The sequence below is a fragment of the Hyaena hyaena genome, unplaced genomic scaffold (assembly GCF_003009895.1).
Source record: "Hyaena hyaena isolate Hyena2069 unplaced genomic scaffold, ASM300989v1 scaffold_12, whole genome shotgun sequence".
NCBI lineage: Eukaryota > Metazoa > Chordata > Mammalia > Carnivora > Hyaenidae > Hyaena > Hyaena hyaena.
The window spans coordinates 2,665,720-2,686,399 of record NW_024080644.1 but is presented as its reverse complement, the minus strand read 5'-3'; the positions used below and the strand labels follow the sequence as shown (position 1 = coordinate 2,686,399).

General features: G+C 49.5%; 1 pseudogene; it reads right to left on the bottom strand.

Annotated features, from left to right (window-relative positions):
• Positions 1 to 6,111: 6,111 nt before the first annotated feature.
• On the bottom strand, positions 6,112 to 6,585 carry LOC120248193 (annotated as a pseudogene).
• Positions 6,586 to 20,680: the final 14,095 nt, after the last annotated feature.

The following is a 20,680-nucleotide window of genomic DNA, read 5'->3' as shown; positions in this document are numbered from 1 at the left end:
CTGTATGAGTGGCCATGTTGTTAGATGTGACCAGACCATTAAAGCATGCTTTTCATCTGGCTGTCTAGAGGTATTGATGTGAAGTAGGGAGAAATTATTGTCAACTCCAGCTGAGATGGAATCAGCTTTCAAATCACCCCTCTGCCATCCCTCCCCCGCTCCGTCCCCTCTACAGAATGAAAGAAGCTCAACCCAGTGTGGGCCTGTCCTGAGCCTCAAGAGGGAACAGGGGCCAGGGGTTTTCCTGAGGTTCTGGGGAGTCTGAGGTCTCTTGTGTTCTCACTGTCAGATTCTGGCCCACCCATGGCTGGCTTTGCTCCCCCTGGCTCCAGCCCGGAGGAGAAGGAAAAAAAACAAACAAACTCTCCTTCTGAGCACCTCCTTCATTGCTGCACCCATCCTCCAACACACACGCCAGCCCTTCGGTGCCTTTACAAGGTGACCACCTAGACGGACTGGAACTACATTTCCCAGAATTCCCTTCTCCGCAGGGTTCCAGGTGAGGGCTGGCCGCAGGAGAAATTTGCATGGGATTTAGAAGGCTTACCTTCTGGGCCTTAGGGTACAGCCAGGCCCACGGCTACTTCAGCCTTTTCTGGATCATCTCCTTCGACTTCTCCAGGTCCTGGGGCAGGGTGCCCGCTCTTCCGCAGCGGAGTTAGAGGCGTGAAATGTGGACTGTGGCGTGTCTCTGCCCTTCCCCACACCAGCCTCCAAGATGCCCCCAGTGAGTCTTGCCTTCTGGTCCTTTCTTCTACATTGTACTGAGTTAATCTGTGTGGCCAATGGGAGTAGGATAATTAGGTTTTGTTTACTTATTTATTTTATTTTTGAGAGAGAGAGCATGGGCACAAGCAAGCAGAGGAGGGGCAGAGAGAGGGGGAGAAAGAATTTTTTTTAAGTTTTATTTCATATATTTTTTAAAGTTTATTTATTTTTGGGAGAGAGAGAGAAAGAGAAAGAGAGAGAGAGAGCAGGGGAAGGACAGAGGGAGAGGGAGACAGAGGATCCAAAACAGGCTCTGTGCTGACAGCAGACAGCCCCATCCAGGGCTCGAACTCACAAGCCTTGAGATCATGACCTGAGCCCAGGTAGGACGCTTAGCGGACTGAGCCACTCAGGAGTACCGAGGGAGAAGCAGGCTCCATGCTCAGCGTGGAGCCCCACGTGGGGCTCAGTCTCACGACCCGCGATCACGACCTGAGCCGGACATGAAGAGTCAGACGCTTAACCAAGTGAACCACACAGGCGCCCCTGAATAAGGTCATAAAGGATGCTGCACCTTCCAATTTTGACCGTCTTCCTCTCTTTCTGAGATCACTTGATCTGAGGAAAGCCAGCTGCCATGTCAGGAGGGCTCCTATGGAGAAGCCCACGTGGTAAGAACTGGTGGCCTTTGGCCACCAGCCGGCAAGGCACTTGAGGCCTCCCAGCAGCAGATATGTGAGCGAGCAGTCTTGGAAGCAGGGATGTCAGCCCTGTTTATGTTTTCAGATGACCACAGGCTGATGCCTTGACTGCAACCCCATGACCGACCCTGAACCTGAGCCGCTCAGCTTTAGCCCCTCCATTCCTGACCCTCACAAGCTGTGAGACAATAAATTGTCTTTCAAGTCACCACATTTTGTCATGATTTGTTACACAGCAATAGATAACTACTACAATGTACACTGTTTTCATCCCAACTGCTGGCCCCGCTGCCCTCGGGCCTTCGTGCCCTCAGGCCCTTCAGCCTTCCCTCAGACACAGGTCACCCGTCTTACTCGGAGGCTTAATCAGCTCCCACAACCGTGTCAGGCCCAGTCCCACAATAAACCCTTGTTTTCTGTCACTCAGAGTGGTTTGGCTTCCTTGATCAAACCTTATCTGATACCACAAGAGACTGAAAGGAGAGATTCCTCAGATCACTCATCACCGGTTTTCCCTACCACACGGGGCTCAACTTTTGATCAGAACCACCCTAAGAGCTTAAAAAAAAATACCAATGCCTGGATCCTGTCTCCAGAAATTCTGATTTATTTGGTCTGTGGCCTGTGCTGTGGTCTGGGCATGGGGATCTTAATGCTCCCAGGGTGCATTTCAATAAGCAGGGTGCTTGGGTGGCTCAGTTGGCGAAGTGTCCAACTCTTGATTTCAGCTCAGGTCATGGTCTCATGGTTCCTGGGTTCAAGCCCCGCATCAGGCTCTGTGCTGACAGTGTGGAGCCTGCTTGGGATTCTTTCTCTCCCCTCTATCTGCCCTCCTTTCTCTCTTTCTCTCTCAAAAATAAATATATAAACTTAAAAATATATATACAATATATTATTATACAATATAATATACATATACAATATATTATAATATACTAAATATAATATAATATATATATTAAGAAAATGTGCAGCTGGGGTTGAGGGCCACTGACCTAATCTGGCTCACTCTACCAGCTTTGCTTCTCTAGCCTTCCTTGGGCAGGTGCATGGGCACACCATCTAGGCACACTTGGTAACTTTTAGTTGGGGACTCCTGACGCCTGGAGGTAGGGGCCACAGGAAATCTGCTCACTGGTGGCTGTAATTGCAGCAAGACTGAGTTCCCAGGGTGGCAGGGCAATGTGGCAATTCCCTCACCACTGCCATCCATGCTGTGAGAATTACCCAATAGCTTCTTGACTCCCTTTCTTTGTGCTTAGATTATGGGACCTTGAGAGTCTCTTCCAATGCTGAGAGTCTGGATCGGGCCACTCAATTTCACATCAACTCTCTGAGTGACCTTAAGGGTACCCAGTCCCTCTCTGGGCCTCAGTTTCCTCACTTGTCAAGGGGCGGGCAGAGTGAGATGAGCTCCAGACACTTTGTCTTGGGTTGGGTTGGCTGGAAACAGGCTCTGAGATGGAGATCCGTGTGCAGATGGTTTCTGGGGGGGTGGGGGGGGTGGGTCCCTCTAGGGCCAACATCTGTAAGAGAGGTAGGGAAGCAGGATCGAGCAGAGAGGCGGAACTGTGATGTTCACGTGATCCCCTGGGAGCCTTGGAACTGGTATGGCTCTTCCAGAGTTGAGGGGAGGGAATGAGACTTGGTATGATGGGAGAAGATAGGATTGAGTGGCCAGAGAGGGAAAGGTTAGGACCTGAGGTCCCTGGGTGGGGGAAAACCCTTATTATGAACAATGCTCGGAATGGGTGACCACAGCAAACCCCCTCAGGCGTAAGGTTCCTCTTAAGAATGTACCAGACCCCACCTACTCCCCCTGAGGTTCCCGCCAGGAATTTGACAAAAGACCTCAGCATGGCCACAGACCACCCCTCACACAATGGAAATGAACCAATCAGGAACGAACAACCCAACACCCAGAGCTATCCAGCCAATAAGGGGAGGAGCTGAGAAGGGGCAAGGGGAAAGGGAGGGAGGGCTGAACAGAACCTTATACACCAAGGACCCTCCCTTGAAGTCCTCGGGACATTCACTTTTGAATGTCCCCTCTCTGTAAAGAGAGCTTTCCTACTACTCTTCTTTTCTGATCTTAGATTCTTTTTTTTTTTTATTTAATATTTTTATTTCTAGGAGAGAGAGAGACAGCGTGAGCAGGGGAGGGTCAGAGAGAGAGGGAGACACAGACTGAAACAGGCTCCAGGCTCTGAGCTGGCAGCCAGCACAGAGCCCGATGCGGGGCTCGAACCCACGAACCGTGAGATCATGACCCAAGCTAAAGTCGGACGCTTGACCGACTAAGCCACCCAGGCGCCCCTGATCTTAGATTCTAATAAACTTTAGCCTGCTGCTCATGTTGTGGCCACCTCTTCATTCTTCGAAGTGGTGAGACAACGAATCCCGGGTATTGCGGTAAAAATTCCTGCAACATTTGTATCCCAACTGGCCAGTCACTGAGTGTGGTCTCTGCCAGGGAGAAGAGCATGACTTTGAGTGAGGCAGCCCTCTTCGGCACTTTCTGGAGAAGGAATCAGTTGAGAGCTGTCAGCAGCTGACACCCTGATAGCTGGAGGAATGAGTCCCTTGGTCTTGAGGCAGGGTCGGGGCGGTGGGGGGGGGAGGGGGGTCTGAACCATGCACCCCACTGAGTGTGCGCCCTTCCAGCTCAGAGAGTCCGTTATCATAGCCCTGGTCCCAGGATGACCTGTGAAGAAAGGGCTGGATTTCTTATTCCCTTTGGCTAGGCATGACATCAGACACCCCAGGAGAGTAGCTGGAAAGTTCCAGGAGACCACAAGCTTGATTAAAGCACAAGAGCTCTCCTTAAAACCTCCCTCCCCATTAGCGGAAGGAGAGCCAGAGCTAGGTGTAATGTTAACTTACTCCAAAGAAGCATGGCCCCAGAGAAAAATTAAAAGCCACTCCTGGAGGAAGGAGTGGCTTCCAGAAGGAAAGTCTCCCAGGTGTCACACTCAACTCCCAGGAGCACGGAAGGTAACAGAGCTGCAAGGGACCGCGGTCGCCATGGTAATGGCGTCTCGATTCCAACCGAATGAAGCTCCTGGCTGGCCTGTCAATCACACAGCGGCTGCATTTTCAATGGGGACTAGTCTCAGGCCAGCTGTGGCAGGAGGAGACGAGGCTCTCGCGTGTGCACACAGCAAGCTTATGGGAGTGTTGAGGTTTGGGTGTTTGTCTTTGCGTATATGATTACAAGGGCATCTGTGCACATGTTTGCAGACAGAGCATGGGAAACCGAGTCCAGCTGTATGTACGTGTGTGTGTGTGCTGGGGGTGGGGGAGCTCTGCACGCTGGACCCACTGCCCATTAACTGGACGCAGAGCACATTACTCCACTTAAGAGACATGGTTTTAGGGCTTCTTCACTCTTCTTCAAAATATCAGCAACTGTCATTGTCCACTCATCATCAGAAAGTCTTTGAAGAAATGTACTGTCTTCCATAGCCCCCCCACTTTTTTTTAAGTAGGCTCCACGCCCATTGAACCCACGACCCTGAGATCAAGAGTCCCATGCTCTACCAACTGAGCCAGCCAGGCGCCCCTCTAGAGCCTCTTAAAATGCAAAGAATTGGGGGGCCTAGGTGCCTCGGTCGGTTGGGCATCCGACTTTGGCTCAGGTCATGATCTCATGCTTCATGGGGTCAAGCCTTGCCTCGGGCTCTGTGCTGACAGCTCGGACGGAGCCTGGAGCCTGCTTCAGATTCTGTGACTCCCTCTCTCTCTGCCCTTCCCCTGCTAGTGCACTTTCTCTCTCTCTCTCAAAAATAAATAAATATTTTAAAAAATAAAATAAATAAGATAAATAAACATTTAAAAATAAATAAAATGCAAAGAATTATCCACTATCAACAATAGCCAAATTATGGAAAGAGCCCAAATATCCATCAACTGATGAATGGATACAGAAGATGTGGTATATACACACAATAAAATACTATGAGGCGATTAAAAAGAATGCAATCTTGCTATTTGCACCAATGTGGATGGAACTAGAATGTATTATGCTAAGTAAAGTAAGTCAGTCAAAGACAAATGTCATATGATTTCACTCATATGTGGAATTTAAGAAACACAACAGATGACCATAGGGGAAGGGACAGAAAAAAAAGATAAAAACAGAGAGAGTGGCAAACGATAAGAGACTCTTAACTACAGAGAACAAACTGAGAGTTGGTGGAGGGAAATGGGTGGGGGATGGGCGAGATGGGGGATGGGTATTAAGGAGGACACTTGTTGGGATGAGCACTGGGGTGTCCTATGTAAACGATGAATCCCTACATTCCACTGAAGCCAATACTACACTATATGGTAACTAACTTGGATTTAAAGTTAAGAAAATAAAGTAAAATAAAAACATTTTTTAAATGCAAAGAATGATCTATTACTGATCAAAGAAGGTAGGCAAAGGTAGCAGAGAGGAGAAGCTGCCACTTGCTTAGCGCCTCTCACGTGGTAGGCACCTGGCACATTGGCGCACATTTACGGAAGCATGAGCGCTTGAATAAATAGCGCGCTTTGCTTTGGTAGGGGAAGGGCAAAGGACACAGAATTGTCTCGTGGGGAAGTGGAAGTGTTCCTGATATTGGCCTCAAGTTCATTCAGTTCCATTTACTGAGCATCTTTTTTTTTTTTTTTTTTTGGTGAAAAATGTTATATTTAGATTTAGCCAGCTGGACTCAGTTTAGATGATCCCAATTTTGTTGGCAACATCCAAAGCCTCCTAGTCAGGAGCCAGTCGAACGTATGCTTTCTTTTCTCCATCGGGCCTGATTAGAGTGTTGACCTTGGCCACGTCAATGTCATAGAGCTTCTTCACAGCCTGTTTGATCTGGTGCTTGTTGGCCTTGACATCCACAATGAACACAAGAGTGTTGTTGTCTTCTATTTTCTTCATGGCTGACTCGGTCGTCAGTGGGAACTTGATGATGGCATAGTGGTCAAGTTTGTTTCTCCTGGGGGGCGCTCTTTCGAGGATATTTGGGCTGCCTTCGGAGACCCAGTGTCTTGGACTGGCGGAATGTAGGTGACGTGCGGATCTTCTTTTTTTTTTTTTATGATTGTGGATGCCTTTCAGCACTGCTTTCTTGGCCTTCAAGGCCTTTGCTTTGGCTTCGGCTTTGGGAGGGGCATGGGCTTCCTTCACCTTCGGCGCCATCTTCGTGAAAGGGCTACTGAGCACCTTTTTAAAAAGTGCCAGCCACTGGGCTGCGGTGGGGGGATGGTAGGTGGGGCGGATCAGAGCCCTGCCCTCCCGAAGCTCCCAGTCCATGAGGGCTGGGGGCTCCCTCCCGGGTTTCCTTGGTGCTGGGCTGAAACTGCCACCCTTCAGACAGCCTGGAACCCCACCCTCTTTCCTCGCCCTTACCGGGCTGCCAGGCTTGGCTGCTGACTGGGGCCCTGTCATAATCACACTCTCAGTCAGTCAGGGCTTCAGTCACATTCGTCTGCTAACCCTGGGTCTCAGTTTGGCTACCCCTGGATGCGGATCCCTGGACAAGGACATGAATACAGATCGTGTATTCGCGTGTGGTTCCAGGAAGCACCTTTAGGACACTGGGGAAGCGAGCCAGGGAAGAGAGGGAAGCCAACACAGAGCGTGTTATGGGGCAGGGTCCCCAGTCCCCGACAGGGGATGCCTGGGAGACAGTAGAGAACACACCACTCAGAACTGGCCCCACCCAGGGGCCAGGATGCTGGGGTAATTCTCCTGCAACTCTTGTTTGTCCTTGACTGACAGCTGCCCCCCCCCCCAGGAGACTGTATTCCTTGTGTTTCCAGTCCCCACCTCACTCTCCCGCCAGAGAAAGCCCTTGGCGGAGGGCAAGCGGCAGGTGCTTTTCAATCCGCGGTGGTTGGCACGTACTAGAATGAGTAGTGCTCACTCACTCATCTTTTTTTTAAGTATATGTATTTGTTTTGAGAGAGACAGACACAGAGTGTGAGCAGGGAAGGGGCAGAGAGAGAGGGAGTCATAGAATTGGAGCAGGCTCCAGGCTCCGAGCCGTCAGCACAGAGCCTGATGCGGGGCTTGAACTCATGAACTGAGAACATAACCTGAGCCAAAGTCGGACGCTTGACCTACTGAGCCATTCAGGAGCCTCTGGATGTTGAATTTGATTCGACAGCTGCCAGAGGACTTCCTGTGTGTCCAGGACTGTACCAGGCATGTGGACATAAGAAGGAAGTCCAGTAGAGTCGTGACACTTACCTCGGGGGCCACCTCAATACTCACCATCTCTATTCATAATGGGATTCCTTTCTCTGGGTTTGAGCTGCCTGAGCCAGAGCTCAAAGAACCCTTATAACGGAGGCACCTGGGTGGCTCAGTTGACTGAGTGTCCCAGTTCGGCTCAGGCCATAATCTCGCAGTTCATGAGTTTGAACTCCACATCGGGCTCACTGCTGTCAGCCAGTCAGTGCAGAGCCTGCCTCGGATCCTCTGTCCCCCTCTTTATCTGCCCCTCCCCTATTTGCACTCTCTCTCACTCTCAAAAAATAAATAAGGCATCAGAAAAAAACAAAGAGCCCTATGAGCTGGGCACATAGTGGGGTTCTGAACACTGGAACGTGGGCCCCCACCCAGATGAACTGCTCAACCCGCGGCAGCCTTGAACCAGCCTGACGTGGAGCCTGGGTCAGCGCGCTGCTCACCTAGGCGGGAGGGGGGTGCACAGTCTCCGCCACGGTCGCTTGGGCACTTCCGGCTGTTTCACAATCTGCAGGTCCTGGTGGTGTTTCCCCGCTGCGGTCAGTGTGTGTTTTCTGTCCCGCACCGCCTGATGCCCTTGCGTGAGACATATTCCCAATGCTTTGGCAGACACTCCAGCAAGATCTGCCCTTCCTCTCTCCGAGGTGAAGCGAGTGGGTTGTCTTCTATTTCTGCCGTGCGGGCTCCTGCGGGTCCTGGCATTGAACCCAAGAGAAGAGCTTCCCAAGAGTCCAGAAAGGAACTCCTCCCCGAGCCTTTGCCGATTGTGAAGTAAAAATTCCTCTGACCTCCTCGCCACAAAGGTTCGGCCAGTATAGCACTGAGGGCTGATAACGATGCACTGTAAAGGCTCGCGGGGACTTGTGAACCCTCTCATGCACACTCTCCCTACCTTCCCACCAAGGACCGGACCCGTGAGATCAAGATGTGTGCAGCCAGAGCACGCAGAATCTTTAGGAAGCGTTGTGGAAGGGGAAAAACATTGATGACTCTTTCATACAATCCTCCTTCCCCAAACACCCATCCCCTCCCCCGCCATTCCTTTTCCTGGGGCCCAGCAACAAAAGTCTTTGTAGAATTTTCGTAATTCTGTCTCGTTTCCACAGTACTTTGAAAAACACCAGCATGTTTTCCTGCCCCAGCTTATTGGGAGGTCTGTGCAGTGAGCATTCGATTCCCATTATACAGACGAAGTTACCCACTGAGGCTCAGAAAGCCCCAGAGTAGGCACCTGCTTCCGTCAAGATTAGATACAGAGACTCAAAATAGCTGTGACTTAAACAAAATGAAAGTTTTCTTTTCTTTCCCATGAGAGTCGGGAGATAGGCTGCTCTGTTCCACAAAGTCATCGGGACCAGAGATCCATCTGTTGCTTTGCCAAACCTGAGATGTAGTCCTTCACCTTCATGCTCCAAGATGGCTGCCGGAGCACCATCCATCGCATTTACATTCTAGGCAGCAGAATGGAAGAATGGATGGAGAGTAAGAAGGGGGGAAGAAAGCATGCTGTTTCCCTTTAAGGATACTTCCTGAACGTTGTACCCACCACTTCTGCTTTCGTTCTAGAATTTAGTCACCTAACTGCAAAGAAGGCTGGGAAATGTAGCCTTTGCTCCAGATGATCACATTTCCAGGTAAAAATTGGGGATTCTAGTTCTATGAAAGGGGGCAGAACATATACTGGGGGAGACTTACTTGTTCCTGCTAGAGTGACTTTGCCATCAGAGGGAGGAATCAGCTTTCGAATCTAGTTCTTCTGACTCTGAATCTTGCCTTCTCTCCCCTCCATGTCGCGTGGTACCTCTTCTGTGTAAGAGAAACACAGAACCATAGAATTTACTCATTGAGGAGGACTTTGGGGGGGGGGGTCCTTCTGTTTCTCCCTGGTTACATGTCCGGGATTATCCCTAAAACATCCTGGGCTAACAGCCATTGCCTCTTTGAAACATGTCGTAGGCCAGTCCATTTGGAAGTAGCTCCGAGAGTTAAGAAAGATCGTTCTGTGATTGGACCCAAGCCATTTTCTCTGGTTCCTCTGACCATTGGTCCTCATCCTGTCCTTTAGTAATTATCTGAGTAGAAAGCTCTTGCTCTTCTTTTTGATGCTTGAAAAACACCCTCCTGGTCCCTCTGATCCTTCTTTCCCCCCAGCTGCGTGTTCCCTGCCCCGCTAACCAGGCCTGCAGTTGACGTCCTTCTCCTTTCTGGACATCCCCCTGTTGAGGGCTGCTCCCCTTACAGTATGGCTTCCGCACTAGGACACACTTCCCAAAAAGGAGGCGAATGTCCCCGAAGACTGGAGCTACGGGGCGTGCCATGCTCGACTGCTTCAGCAAGAGGGACTTGTAGGGTACATGCAGGGGCTATCAGAGGTCCCTGCCTGTGCTCTAGATTCTCTGCAAAATGCATGATGGGATGGGCCAGAACAGAGGACCCCACTACTTTGACAGCTGGGATGCTTGTTCGGAGTTTCTTTCGTCTCTGGGATCCTAAGCATTATGGACTGAATGACTATGTCCAACCCACCCCAGGTTCTTTAATGTTTATTTTTTAGAGAAAGAGAGAGTGACAGAGTGCAAGCAAGGGAGGGGGAGAGAGAAAAGGAGACCCCAAATCTGAAGCAGGCTGAACTGTCAGCACAGAGCCCGACGCGAGGCTCCAACCCACGAACCACGAGATCATGACCTGAGCCGGAGTCAGACGCTCAACTGAATGAGCCCCCCAGGAGCCCCTTACCCCAGATTCTTATGCTGAAACCCTAATCCTCAGTGTGATGGCATCCAGAGACGGGGCCTTTGGGAGGCGATTGGTCGTGAGGATGGAGCCCTCATGATAGAATTAGCACCCTTAGAAGAGACACCAGAGCCCTCTCTCACTTGCTTCTGTGCTCATGTCCTCTCTCTCTCTCTCTCTCTCCTACAAAATCAAAGAACTGGGTTCAACGGCTCTTCAAGTCCTTTCCAGCTGGGATTGCGTGCATGAAACTAATGGAAAAAAATACTCGAAGGGCTTTGTCATCATCGTGTCTGGAGTTTGAATCCTGGCTCTGCCTTAACACACCGTATGACCTTGAATAGCCAACTCATCAGTCCCGGCAGAGGTAACGAGGGCCACCCGGGTGGGCGGCTCAGCATGGATAGAGGCCACCTTGGTGGATATTAAACATTCACTGGACAGCAGAGTGAAAATACTGGCAGCATTTTAATCAGAGTGGGGCCTCTCAGGGCAGGACTGGCCTGACGTCCTTTCCGGGCTGGGAGTGCTTTAAGGTTCTGGCTCCCCTCGATAGCACTACTTAGCGTTACAGGCTGATCTGGAGGAGGCTTGGGGCCTTTGATGACACCTGCCTTCCGAGAGCCTAGGGTTCGGGGCCTGTTATGGGCTGAATTGTGTCCCTCCCCCGATTCATACACTGAAGCCCAAGCCCCCATCAGCTCAGAAGGTGACTGTAGAGGTGATTGTGTTAAAATGAGGTCATCAGGATGGGCCCTAATCCAACCTGACTTGCGTCCCCTCTAAGAAGAGGAGGTTTGGATGCAGACACACACCTAGAGGAAAGACCACGCGGAGACACTGCGAGAGGGCAGTCGTCTGCAAACCACACAGGGAGACCTCAGGAGAAGCCAGCCTGGAGACTTCCAGCCTCCAGGAGTGTGAGAAAATAAATTCCTGTTCTTTTTTTTTTTTTAATGTTTTATTTATTTCTGAGAGAGAGAGACAGCATGAGCAGGGGAGGGTCAGAGGGAGAGGGAGACACAGAATCCGAAGCAGGCTCCAGGCTCTGAGCTAGCTGTCAACACAGAGCCTGACGCGGAGCACTAACCCATGAACCGTGAGATCATGACCTGAGCTGAAGTCGGACGCTTAACCGGCTGAGCCACCCAGGCGCCCCTAAATTCCTGTTCTTTAAGGGACCTGGGTGCTCGCTTCGGCAGCACATATACTAAGCGACCTGGTGTGTGGCCCTCTCTTATGGCATCCTGAGGACATCAAGACCCCGTTCTGAGCTTGCATCCTGAGAAAAGAAAAAGCAGAAGGAGAAGGATGCTAGTTGGAGTGGATTGGCATTTATCGTCCCTATTATTACAGGGACATTTTAATAATAATAGGCAACAGGAGCTGACCGTGGCTAATAGCAGGGTCTGAAGATGAAATATTTTGGGGAACCCTCCTATAAAAAAAAGCACATGAAACCTAGTATGAGTGTGAATGTTTACACGAGAAAAGAAACAACAAATTAGAGCATTTGGAGGCTCACCAAGGCCTCAAATGTCACATCATCCAGAGGAAAAAAATAATATATTTACTAATTAACTGTCTGAAACACTTCTATGATTCTTTTCTTCTTCTCTTTGGGACTGCACAGCTTTGATTGCTTCTCATAAGGATAACGACGCTTTAATACCGTTTTCTATACAGACAGTAAGAAAGACGTCTTTCCTGCAGCGTGCTCGATCTCCTTTTTATAAAATTATTGATACTGCTGGGAAGTTTCTTTCAGGTTCACAGGTTGTCACTGGTAATGAGTTTCCATTGTGATGTAATCCCAGAGTGACATTCTGGAGCACCCGTACATCTCCTTTGTTTGTTTGTTTGTCTACTACCGAGATACTTCAATCTTCCTGTCCTTTTTGAATTTTGGTACGATTAGTAATTCTAAAAAAAAAATACACAAGATTAATGTGACATTAAGGTGTACATATGAAGCTGCATCATTGTGGGGCGCCTGGGTGGCTCAGCCAGTTAAGCGTCCGACTTCGGCTCAGGTCATGATCTCATGGTTCGTGGGTTCGAGCCCCGCATCGGGCTCTGTGCTGACAGCTCAGAGCCCGGAGCCTGCTTCAGATTCTATGTCTCCCTCACTCCCTGCTCCTGCCCCACTCACTCTCTATCTCTCTGTCTCTCTCAAAAATAAATAAACATTACAAAACATTAAGCTGTAGAATTGCATAATGAAATAAAATGACTCTTCAGCTACCTACATTGACGTGCTGATGAGCACACGAGAGAGGTTTGCCACCAGAGCACTTGTTTCTTTAGGCCGTTTTAGGGTGCCTTCTTAGCGCAGCGGGCAGCGCGTCAGTCTCATAATCTTTAGGCCGTTTTGCTGCATCAGTAGCAATTTTGTGTGCTGCTTTTTTTCTGGATCCACCAGACTTCATCAGGACAGGATGTGTCAGATACGCTCAAAGGCAATCTGAAATACTGGGCTGCTTCCTGCTCTTCAAGCAGACGGGCTTGTGTTTCTAAGACTGCTTTAGTTTTGTGCCCTACAAACACGCGGATTCCGATAAATCCTATTTTGTGCAATTCCCATCAGAAAGGAAATAAAACTAAATGGTGCATTATTAATTGCATACGCTGCATTATTGAGTATATTCCTGACAGAAGCGAATTTCCATTCTGACTAGGCATCAATGAGAACGGGATTCGTCACTCATGATTTTCCACATCTGATGATTGGAAGGTTTCCCACAGACTGGCTTTGGGCACTGCACGTTTCAGGCTTTGTTTCTCTCCACTACCTACCTGCTCGGGGGTGGGGTAGGGGGCAGGCTGGGAGCCACAGAGCACTGTGACAGATTGTATTTTTCAAAATGATCACAAGGCGTACCATCCATGTGCTCTTCTTGCTATGGGATATTGGCCTTCCTTTCACTGAGGCGTGGGGTCTGTCCTTCCTCTTGAATCTGAGCAGGTTGGTGATTACAGCAGAAGTGACAGTTTGTGACTTCCAAGGTTAAGTCATAGAAAGTGGTATAGCTTCTACCTGGCCCTCTCCGGACACTTGCCCCAGGAACTCAGTCGCCATGCCGTAGGAAGCCCAGGCCACACTCAGAGAGGACACAGCCAGCTGACATCTCAGACAACAGCCAGCGTCAACCACCAGACTTGTGAGTGGGGAAACTCCAGGTGATTCCGGCCACCAGCCTCCAAGCCACCCCAGCAGATGCCATGTGAATCAGCGACTGGCTGTCCCACTGACGCTTGCCGGCTGCACATTTGTGAGCAAAACAAATGATTGCCGTTGTTTTAAGCCACCGAGTTCTGGGATGACTTGCTATGTTGCAATGGATGTCGAGGACAGACATATGTGTTGTGAGATGACTTCTTGCATGCACCTTCGAGTCCCAGTGCTGGACACTCAGCACGGAGGCCAGTAAGAATGTTCCCAAAGGCCCTTGCTACTGTCATGCGTGTTGGCCAGCACCAACTTTACATGCAAGTGGCTCCAAACGTTACATATGGAGATCCCTAAACAAAAATGAATTTGTAGCCTCACTCTGACTTCCCCCATAGCCAAATCCCAAATATGCCGGTGGCTACTCTTACACTGCCATACTCACCGGGAGGTGTGACTAAGCAGCAGCAGTCAAATTGGAAACAAACGATGGTCTGTACAAAATGTAAGCACCCTATTCCTCCCCTCCCCCTCCCGCCGAACCAAGCTTGGAAGGGTCCAGTGTGAATGAGTATCTTGGAACTTTACTTGGTTCACAGTAAATCTATTTCTGGAGCTAATATTTACCGACTGCTCATAAATGCTAGGTCTGGGGCTAAGCCTTTGATATGAATGGTCACATTTGAGTTTAAATTAAGACCCTAGAGATGGATACTATTCTCTTCCCCACATTGCAAAGGGTCCAAAGAGGTGTCCTGAAAGCCAGGGTGGGAAAGACAGGAAGGCATCTGGCTCTGTTAGTTGCACAGAGAAGGTAGAGCCTTAAATGCAGGGGGTGGGGTCCATTTATCCTGGCAGAGAGATTCAGGAAGAACACTGGGGATGCGGCGCGAGCAAAGGCAGAGATTAATAGGGCACTGGAAGTATTGCAAGGGAAGGCTCAAATGGAGGGTGTGTAGAGGTAACAGGAGGTGATTTATTCCTACATATTGGATGCTTTGTAAATGCTATCATAAAATGTTTTTTTATTTTTATTTCGATTTTTTAAATGTTTATTTATTTTTGAGGGAGGGTGAGACAGAGCATGAGTGGAGGAGAGCAGAGAGAGAGGAGACACAGAATCCGAAACAGGCTCCAGGCTCCGAGCTGTCTGCACAGAGCCCGACGTGGGACTCGAGCTCATGAATCATTGTGACCTGAGTCAAAGTTAGACATTTAACCAACTGAGCCACCCAGGCACCTCAAAGTGTTTTTTAATTTTTTTAAATTTTTTGTTGCTAACACAGAGGAGTGCAATTGATTTTCGAATATTCACCTTTTGTCCCCTGCCCTTACTAAATTCATTTATCAGTTCTAGTAGTTTGTTTGTAAATTTCCTTGCATGTTCTATAGGCACAATTATATCAGCCGAGGACAAAGACAGTTTTACTTCTTCCCGTCCAAGTTGTGTGCTTTTTCTTGCTTTATTGCACTGGCTAGGACGTCCAGTACAACTGACTAAAAGTGATGAGAGGGGAAGTCTATGCCTTATTCTTGATTTTAGGGAGAGAGTGACTGGTCTTTCATAATTAAGTATGAGGTTAGCTGTAGGTTTCCTGTAGATGCTCTTTATCAAATCGAGAAAGGTCCCTTTTATTTCTAGCTTGCTGAGGGGCTTTATCACGAACTAGTCAAACCCTCTTAAAATGTACAACCTGATTTCAGTTGTGCCATGGGGAATTAGGGAGGGCCATGACCTTTCATTCATTCATGGAGTATTTATCGATTTAGGTCAATGCTCTCGGTTGGGAGGTAGAGGAGGCAGACTCCAATGGCTGTCAGCGTCATATAGCCATGTCCAGCTGAGTGGCAATCTCCCAAGGTCATCAGCAAAGGGGGAGACCTGCACAGTGACTAGAGAGAAAAGGCAGAGCAGAGGGACCAGAGAGACTGGTTCCAGAGCACAGATGAGGCAGCATCATAGGAAAATCACTGGGTTTAAAAATGAAGTATAATACGGGCAGCTGGGTAGTTCAGTCGGTTGAGCGTCTGACTTCAGCTCAGGTCACGATCTCACGGTTTGTGGGTTCGAGCCCCGCGTCAGGCCCTGTGCTGACCGCTCACCCTGGAGCCTGCTTCAGATGCTGTGTCTCCCTCCTCTCTGTCTGCCCCTCCCCCGTTCACACTCCATCTTTCTCTCTCAAAAATGAACATCCAAAAAATTAAAAATGAAGTATAATAATAATTCTCTGATCACAGTCTATAGAGACTGAATACAAATTTCTGTTAGAATTTACCTGGAGAGGAGGAAGCACTAGTTCATTCCATTTTGGGGTGTGGGAGAACTTTTTTTTAAGTAATTGCATTTTATTTTTTTTATTTTTAAAAATTTTTTAAATGTTTTTAAATTTATTTCTGAGAGAGAGAGAGGCAGCATGAGCAGGGGAAGGTCAGAGAGAAAGGGAGACACAGAATCCAAAGCAGGCTCCAGGCTCTGAGCTGGCTGTCAGCACAGAACCCGACACGGGGCTCGATCCCACAAACCGTGAGATCATGACCTGAGCCGAAGTCAGACGCTTAATGGGCTGAGCCACCCAGGCGCCCCTACGTTTTAAAACATAGAAGTTACAAGGCTGTTACAAGGAAGCACCTAACCCCCCCCCCCCACACACACCCATATTAAACAATTGCTAACATTTTGCCACATTTGCTCTCTCTGTATTAGGCTGACCCACGTGAATTTGCCTTTTGGGTTCATCAAAAATGGTTGACTCTCAGAAATTTCATATCGATGTGAGTACTTTGTGTTTCTGCCAACTCACTTGAAAGTTGCAGATGCCAGTAGACTTCACCCTTAAATTCTTGTGCGTGCAAAACCACAATACCATGATTGCACTAAGAACATTAACATCATTTCATGTATGTGGTAGGCCAGTCTCCAAGATTCCACTATGCTGTCCTGTGTAAACCATGGAAAACTTTGCTGCAGCTTTTCGAAGGAGGGCTGGAAAGATTCAGAGAAGAGATAGAAAACACAAATGCTGTGAGAACCGCCAGATTATGCTTTATAATGTGGAGGAAAATGGGAGCGTGGGGGTAGCCGACCATTTCAATGTGTATATAAAGCAAAGAAGATTGATTGGTTTTCCCTCAACTTGGCGGGAAACAGATGTGTCAGAGAAGACCTCGCTCACCCTCATGTGATACCTGTCTGGAATGAGGACAGAAGTGTCAGGCATCGCTGGAGAAGGAAAGTCATCGGGGTGGGATGGTTTAAGTCCCCTTCTCTGGGCAGTAGATTACTGAGCTCTAGCACATTTAGGGTTCTGTTGAGCCCAAGGATTTTGTGAGCTCTTGTGCCCACTTGTGGCTTGTTGCTCTTTCTGTCTGCCTCTAGCAGACACTGTTGGTGCCCTGCCCATCGGTACCCCCTCAGTGCCCATCTCTGCACTCAACGCACTGTTGTCCAAGACAACTTTCGGTGATCATAGAAATGCTCCCTATCTGCACTGTCCGATGGGTACCCCCTAGCCACATGTGGCTATTGAGCACTTGGACTGTGGCCGGTGTGACTTCGACATGGGATTTTACATTTCTTTTAATTGCTTTAGATTTAAAGAGCCACAGGTGGCTAGTGGCCACCTCTTGGCCAGCACAGAGCTTCTGAAGTTTGTTTACTGAGAACACCTGCCACTCTCTGCCTGAGGTCTTTTATTTCCGGTCAAAGGAGCGCTGCTACCTCCCCCCACCCCCACCCTGGCCCCTGGCCCTGCTCTGGCAAGCAGGTGGTGAGTCAAAGGTCCCCCTCCCAGCAGCCTCCCTCCAACAAACAGACTGAGGAGGTGCCTCACCCCTTGTTGGGATAAGAGGGGGCTCCTGTGGGTCCTAGAGTTTCCCAGGGGAGCTAAGCCCCCGGTGCCCACGGTGGTAAATGACTTGATTAATGACCTTGCATTGGCAGTTGTCCCTTCTCCGTCTCACTTCCCTCCCAAATAAAGTACTTGCACTTGAATCTGCTGCAGGGTTTGTTTTGACCCAAGCTAAGACCCGCCTGCCCTCAGCCAAGTTCAAATCAAAGAAACAAGTGTCCAAGAGAGTTTGCACTCCCGCTTCTACACAGAGGGAAAAAATGATCTGACCGGTCTGTCCTCTGCCTGTATGCCTCCGAACAGAACTGATATGCACCTCTGCCCCAATGGTGACAAACATCTCACTGTCTTCACTCTGCTGGCTGCACATCCTTTTGCCCTGGGGACCCCGTGCTGGCAGGAAACGCAGGAGTGTCCAGGACCCAGCAGAATCCCTCTGCCTATCTCTGCTGCGAGTGCTCTGGTTCTGCAAGTGTGGGCGGGTCCTCAGTTTCAGGGTTGGGTGTTTATCTTCAGGGTCAAAGGGGTAGCTCAGGTGCAAAGGGATCATATTTGAAAACTCTCAATGCAGAAAGACTCCTTTCCTTTGTCCCACTGTGCTCGGCCCCACAGCTTCCCCTTGTTGATGTCTCTTCTTCAACAAAGGGCAGTGGGCTCATTATAACCTCCACCCCCTGGCAAGCGACCACATCTATCCCCACCAGTCCCCAGAATCTAAGATCAGAGATTTTTTAAAAAATATTTATTTAGTTTGGAGAGAGAGTGAGAATGCAGGGGAGGGGCAGAGAGAGAGGGAGACAGAGGATCTGAAGCAGGCTCTGTGCTGACAGCAGAGAGCCCGATGCTGGGCTCGAACCTACGAACCGTGAGATCATGGCCTGAGCCGAAGCCGGATGCTTAACTGACTGAGCCACCCAGGTGCCCCTAAGATCATAGATCTTGAAAACAGGGCTTGTCCATCCCTGACATTATATACAGATAAGCGCCCTTTATGGCAGCATTGATTAGACTTAAAATGTTTATTATGTTTTTACCATACTTCTTGTAAAGAGACTTTCTTATAAGACTTTAACCGTGACGGACGATTCCCCCTCGCTTTCTGGTAGATTATTTCTGCTAGGCAATTCAGCCAGTGGGCTGGAATTAATGCAAACTGGCCTTTTTCCTAAAGGGTCAGCGCAGCCTGTTGGATGGGACTGAGTGATTGTGGACGGGCTTTCTCTGCCGCTGCCCCCCGGAAAGGTGCAAGCCCTGGTCCAGAGAGGGTTCCTCTGTCCAGCAGATGGGCCCAGCCCTCTGGCTGAGGAGCCGGCCAAGCGCAGAAGCGCGGCCAGGGCTGAACGGGTAACATTTGGAGCTGGTGTAATTGCTTATGTAGTTTTAATTGCTCATTCATCATGCTAACAGGCCCAGAGTACTGATCGTTTGCCACGTGCTCAGTAATTAAAAGACCAGGGGGTGAGGTAGGGTGATGAGGAGTGGCGGGGTGAAATGAGGTGAAGAAAAGCCAAAATGCACAGCCCAGAAGGCAAGTGGGGGCAGTGGCTTGTCCCCTTTCTGACACTGAACGAGGGCTGCACTCCACACCAGCGTTTCACAGGTGTCCGTTTGCGCTCTGGAGCACCTTGCTCCCCCCTCCCTGGGAGGTTTGCAAGCCACTTCCGCCCACATCATCCCTTTATTCCTAGCTGACCCAGTGAGATCAATAGGATGTGAGCCTCCAGGGTTCAGGTGAGGAAAAAAAGGCTCCGTAAAGCGCTTTGCCCAAGATCACACGATGCCTGGGAACTGGCGGAATCGAAACCCAGATCCACGTCTTGTCGTTTCAGACCTGTGGCTTTGGACAAAGCTCGTCCCCAGGGACCAGCCAAACATGGGGTTTTCTCTTGGTCCCACAGACATGGTCACGATAGTTGGCTTCTGGAATGGATATCCAATGGCCTGGGGAATTTACAATGAAACACTGATTCCCTGGGTACCACCTTCACCATGGGCGGCAGAGGTTCGAAGGTTCAGAGTGGGAGTCTGTGTATAGGCTGTTCCCTGGCAGCTCTAATGATTGTTCTGGCTTCCGGAGCCCTGTTCCAAAGGACACATGGTTGGCCCTCGTCCCTTTTCAAAGAAAGGCCTCACGGCAGGTGTCTTGGTTCGGGATCCCCCAGAAGCACATTCCAAGTCAAGCAATTTGAGTGCACAAAAGTTTATTTGGAAACATGGAGGAGATTCTGGAAGAATGGGTGTGTGTGCGTGTGGATGAGACAGGGGAGGGAAGGCAGAAGATGGAAGGCACCTTATCAAGCAAGTCTGCGGGCAGCGCGGGCTTAATCCCACTGGGGACGTCTAGGATGCAACGCGGGACGTGTCCCACGGTCCTCTCACCTCAGAGGCGAGGATGCCGGGGTGTTTATCCTCCAGCTGCCCTAGTGGTGTAAATTCCTTGTCACTGTCACTTCCCGCCTCAGCAGAGCGGAGCAGGCCCCAGCCCCGAGAGCAAGTCCTCGGGCCAAAGAGATGCAGAGACTGGCTTTTGTGGGTTTGGCTCATGTGCCATGTGCGCTACAGCGGAAGGCCCTCAAGCATACAGGCAAACAGGAGGAGCGGGTCCCTGCAGCAGGTATTTGCTGCGCTGCCACAGGGGAGGCCCCTGAGTGCCCTTGCCCCCAACGGTGATGTTCATCTGCCTTCACTGGTTGCTCAGCTGTTCTCGAGCAGTTTGCAAGTTGAAATAGCATCAGCGCTCCCCCAGGAGTTATTTTTGCATTTATTTTCCTTCTCAGTTCTTTCTTCTTATTTTCCCACTCATGCAGAAGATCTCCGACCCAAAAAACCGAAGCAGACGTAGTGACTGTTACTGGAAAGAAGGCAGCACGGGGAGCGAGCGAAGGAGAATCTGAAATCCGTGATGTTCTCCCCCCCCCCCCCCCCCCCCGCCAACAGAAAGTGAACCCAGGGTTATGCCTGACTGCTGACTTGATTACTATCGTTCTAGAACATTCTTTCCCTCTCAAGAAAGCACGATGGAAGACCAGTGAGTGAGAGTGATGTTATTGCAGGGATACCCTTGAATCTATTCTAATTTCTTTAAGCAAATGACTTGACATTTGGATATTTTATTGTTAATAATAAATTTTGTGCGAGGCAACTCACGGCTGGCTGGGGACACATTCATTGAGAACCACTATTCTATGCCATTGAAAAGAACTGTTTGCTTTCTTTTTGCATCCAGGGCAGCAAACGTCTTGGAAATGGTCTGTTTGCATGCACGGCTAACCTTCCATCAGTTGATCAATAA